Raw genomic sequence first — 5,168 nt, 5'->3', positions numbered from 1 at the left:
TAAATAACCAACAATAGGGTCTTGGTTCTATTGCTTTTTTTTTTAATTTTTGACAGGCAGAGTGGACAGTGAGAGAGAGACAGAGAGAAAGGTCTTCCTTTTGCCGTTGGTTCACCCTCCAATGGCAGCCACGGCCGGCGCGCTGCGACCGGCGCACCACGCTGTTCCGATGGCAGGAGCCAGGTGCTTCTCCTGGTCTCCCATGGGGTGCAGAGCCCAAGCACTTGGGCCATCCTCCACTGCACTCCCTGGCCACAGCAGAGAGCTGGCCTGGAAGAGGGGCAACCGGGACAGGATCGGTGCCCTGACTGGGACTAGAATCCGGTGTGCCAGCGCCGCAAGGCGGAGGATTAGCCTGTTGAGCCACGGCGCCAGCCAGTTCTATTGATTTTATATACACATTGTTTGCTACTTTTTATGTACTCAATAAGGCTTAATGGGAAGATAAGAAAATACATTCTACACATTATTATTCATATGGATGCTTTAATGGTATGTAAATAAAGTGTAGAAGCCAAATGATCTTTTATAATGCCCCTTAAATTGTTTTCTTCTGAAGATGTCATGGCATATTAACCAGTGTTATGTTATGTACTATCCAGGAAGGAATGAGTATTCAAGTCTCATTTGTTTATGATGAAAAGCAAAGCTCATTAATGTGGCTTTCTTTATTTCTCCCCATGTGTGACTACGCTTACTTCTGCAATTTTGGTTTTTTCTCTATCAGTTTCCTGGAGACCACTATTCATGGTTGTGGACCATCAGATGGAATGTTTAATTCAGGATAATACCTTTGCAAGATTCAAAAGTGTCAGATCGTTACGGCAGTTTGAAATTTAAAATTCTGGAAAAATCGTTAACCTGATTTAATCCAATCCTCCTCTAAGCACGGTGTTTTTCTGTTGCTATTGTCATATTCTTTATGTTATATTCTATAAATTTTCCTTTGTTTTTTAGGTAGTTGTTTTGGACATGAATCATTAAATAGATTAGTTGCTATAATTTCTTAAGAATTATATTTCACAGATATATTTTCTACTTATTCATTTATTCTTTCACTCCAGAAGCATTTTTTAAATATTTGTTTTGTAGAGGGTATTGGGTTAGGTGTTAGGGATATAAAGACCTAAGAAGGCAGTTGAGATAAATTGAATCAGATTTGAAAATACAAATAAAAATATTTCAATGTTTAAAACTTCAGGAGTGCCTTTAGTCACAAATAACAAAAATTCAACTTTAGCTAGACTAAGATGACAGAGGGAACTTACTGGCCTTGGGTAATCTATGGCATTTCACATACCCACCAGGAAACAAAGGGCTGCATTTTGAATTATTGCACATCAATTGACTTTGGCCATTGGATAGTTTCAAAGCTGTATAAAGTGTCTTCTCTCAAGGTAATCATATAACTAGGAAGAAATAATTACGAGAAAACAGGCATTTTTAGAAAATTTTTTTCCTGGCACAGCGTTTCAATGATAACAGAAGGTACTACACAGAATTCAAGGGAAAATAGAACCAAAAGCTTTCCCTCAGCACTTAGCCCGAGGTAATTCCTGCACTTGCTGGCCCTAGGTTTACAGTTTTGATCCCTTGACATGACACATCATAGCAGTGGAGACAAACCAGAGCTAGGCCTCTCTTTATTGTGTCAAAATCTAGTCTCAAATCATCCCAGTCCCTCATGGAATTGAGTTCATCTGCTTCTGCTAAGGAAAAAAAAATCCTTTCTTGGGGAGGGATATTTCAAGTCACTTTCAATTGACAGGATGAAAAATTTAACAGAAGACTCCCTCACATTTCAAGGAAGCCAGACTATTGATGAGTCCCTGTGTGAACTGGCTGAACAGATGACTATTGAAGAAAACTGTAGCAAAGATAATGTACACAGGTTATTTCAAGAAGCTCTCATTGTGGAGATGACACAGTGGTAATGAGGAAACCTTGGATCCTTCATGGAAAGGCCCATAAATGGAAGTAGATTAGATATTGTTCACGAAAATCTAAAAACTTGGTCAGATGGTGAGTATGACCAAAATTATGGGGCATCATATGATGAAGTCCAGTCTCCTACCGGCCTCAAAGTTGTATATATAGATGGATCTCAATGAGGATTTAAGCAACGATTTATCACTGCCGATAGACATCAGAATACCTGATGGATATCTTGAAAAGTTGCAAATCAACTGTCCTCTATTTGATCAACCAATGAGCTGAAGATCTCAAAAGCCATCCTTATCAGAAATTGGGTTTGGGAAAATGGAAGCCTATATAAAATTGGAAAAGCTTGGAGATGGTACATATGCAGCAGTATGGAAAGAAAGAAGTAAATCGACAGAAAATTTGGTGGCAATAAAAGGATACTATTGGAACATGAAGGTGTGCTGTGCACAACTATAAGAGAAGCTCACTATTAAAAGATTTAAAACATGCAAATATGGTAACCTCAAACAGATAAATCCTTGTTTCTGGTCTTTAAGTATCTAGATAAAGACCTAAGGCTGTATTTGGAAATATTATGAGTATGCACAATGTGAAAGTTTTCTATACCAAATTCTACATGGTCTGGCAAATTGCCATGGAAGAAAGGTGTTACATCAAGATTTGAAACCAAAGAACCTCCTCAATAATGAACAAGGAGAATTAAAAATTGCAGATTTTGGATTAGCCAGAACCAAGTCAGTTCCCACAAAGACCTACTCAGATGAAGTTGTCATACTGTGGCACTGGCCGCCTGATGTGCTTTGGGTTCCTCAGGGTACTCAACTAAGATTGACATGTGGGGCATTGGTTGTGCTTTTTTAAAATGGTTTCTGGAAGACCTTTATTTCCAGGATCAATATGGAAAATGAACTCCAATTAATTTCCCAACTGTTAGGAATTCCATCTCAGGAATCTTGATCAGGTGTTTTTTCAAATTATGAGTTCAAGAACTACAACTTTCCAAAATATAAACCACAGCCTTTATTTAGTCATGCACCTGGTTGGACTCTGATGGAATTGATTTGATAGCAAAATTACTTCAGTATGAATACAATTAAAGGATCTCAGCAGAAAATGCTGTAAAACATGTATTCTTTCAAAGTCTGGGAACAAGAATACAGGCTTTACCACAAAGTGTATCAATATTCACTTTGAAAGAAATTCAGCTTTAGAAGGACCTAAGTTTTCAAAATTCTTGTTATCTAGACAGGTGTCTTTGTCATAAACAATTTCACATATCAATCATGAATTTTTGCATGGAACCAAGCTTTTGGTTTATAAATTGATCAGTAAAATTACTGATGCACAAACCAATGAACAGAGCATTCCACAACTGTATATGTTTAGCATTCCACATGGTCACATCTCTGTATGATGTCAGCAGCTCAGTAAATCTTCAGAGAGGGATCTAATTCACTCAAGTCAGGGATCCCGAGAGCTGTAGATGGCAAACCGACCTTTTACAAGTCTTCTAGCTTGACCACTACCTGTGCCATCAGAGAAGATGCATTTTCTGCATCCCTAGTCATCAGGTTTATTACTTTACAGCATAGAATCTATAGGCTGACTCCATCTCCAAAGGGCCCTTTAAAAAGTGCTGATCATACTTACTGTGGAATATCAGCTTTTGCTGGTGGAAACAATAGCTTCCCAGAGTCACCAAATACTATATGTGAGATAAAAGTGAACTTTGAACTGCTTCATAAAATAACTTTATATTTTAGAACATAGGAATAACAGAAGACTGAGTATGCTCTTATAATATGGTTTTAAGCCCAGACCCCTGCCTTTCTTATCAATCAAGGACTCAGGTCTGAAGGCAATTATTTCTTTTGGTGAACTTAGATCTCCATTTGTCTACACTGTCCTCTTCACAGAGGAGTATTTATTTCATACCTACAGATTGTTATATTTGTTGTCACAGTGTGACAATGCTCTTGTGCAATCATTTTAGGATATTCTCTGCCAATCGAATTCATAGGTTAAGCCATTGATGTAACTGTAGCTGCAATTTTGTGCAGGCCTGAAAACACAGTGGATTATTTATTGTGGAACAGTTGCTGCTAAATTACTATTGTTTAATACAATAGTTGGATGACTGAAGTTTCAGTGGCTTTATTATATTTTAATGCATCTATTCAGACTCATGAATTGGGTTGCTCCTATGTTTGTTTGTTTGTTTTTTAAGATTAAACTCCAGTGTATCCTGGAATGGAAATTAACTTTGTTTAACTTTAAAATAAGTGAGCCTCCTAAAACACTCTGCATTCATGAATTCAATAATTCTTATTGAACATTAATAAAGAGAGTAGCTAAAAGATTGACAAACCTTTTATGTTTAGGAAAGATGTGATGTAGAAGTTCATTCAGGAAAATGGATATCTGACAATTTGGAGATCTCAAATTAGACATAATAAATTAAAATGGCAAAACTGTTCATTTTTGTCTATTTGTCATTTCAGAAAAATCTGCATATCACTGGGTATTTATATACTAATACACTCACATATATTACATTGTCCTTTGTTAAAACTTAGCCATATATGTCCATTCAAGCATAAAAGCCCTTATTTTTAAAGATTTTATTTATTGTCACCTTAATTCCTAAGCCAGAAAAAAGTATAACAGAGAGAGAACTATAGAACATTATCTCTGATGAGCATACATGCAAAACCCTCAACAAAATATTAGCAAATTGAATCCAACAATACATCAGAATGATCATTCACATTGAAAAAGTGGGATTCATCCCAGGTATGCAGGGATGGTTCAGTATTTGCAAATCAATTAATGTGATACTTCACATTAACAAATTGAAGAACAAAAACAACATGATTATCTCAATAGATGCAGAGAAATCATTTCATAAAATACAACTTCCTTTCATGATGAAAACCTTAAGCAAGTTGGGTAAAGAAGGAACATTCTTCAGCACAATCAAAGCAATTTATGACAAACCCACAGCCAACATCCTATTGAATGGAGAAAAGTTAGAAGCATTCCCTCTAAGATCTGGAACCAGACATGGATGCTCACTAATGTCCTGGAAGTTTTAGCCAGAGCCAATAGGCAAGAAAAAGAAATCAAAGGGATACAAATCAAGAAGGAGGAAGTCAAGCTATCCCTATTTGCAGATGACATGAATATATATATAAGGGATTCCAAAGACTTCATGGAGAGACAAA

General features: G+C 36.7%; 1 pseudogene; it reads left to right on the top strand.

The window, feature by feature from the left end:
* Window positions 1–1,796: 1,796 nt before the first annotated feature.
* Window positions 1,797–3,231, top strand: LOC133760798 (cyclin-dependent kinase 17-like; annotated as a pseudogene).
* The last annotated feature ends 1,937 nt before the right edge of the window (window positions 3,232–5,168 follow it).

The sequence above is a fragment of the Lepus europaeus genome, chromosome 5 (assembly GCF_033115175.1).
Source record: "Lepus europaeus isolate LE1 chromosome 5, mLepTim1.pri, whole genome shotgun sequence".
Classification (NCBI taxonomy): domain Eukaryota; kingdom Metazoa; phylum Chordata; class Mammalia; order Lagomorpha; family Leporidae; genus Lepus; species Lepus europaeus.
This window is presented reverse-complemented; position numbering and strand designations above follow the sequence as displayed.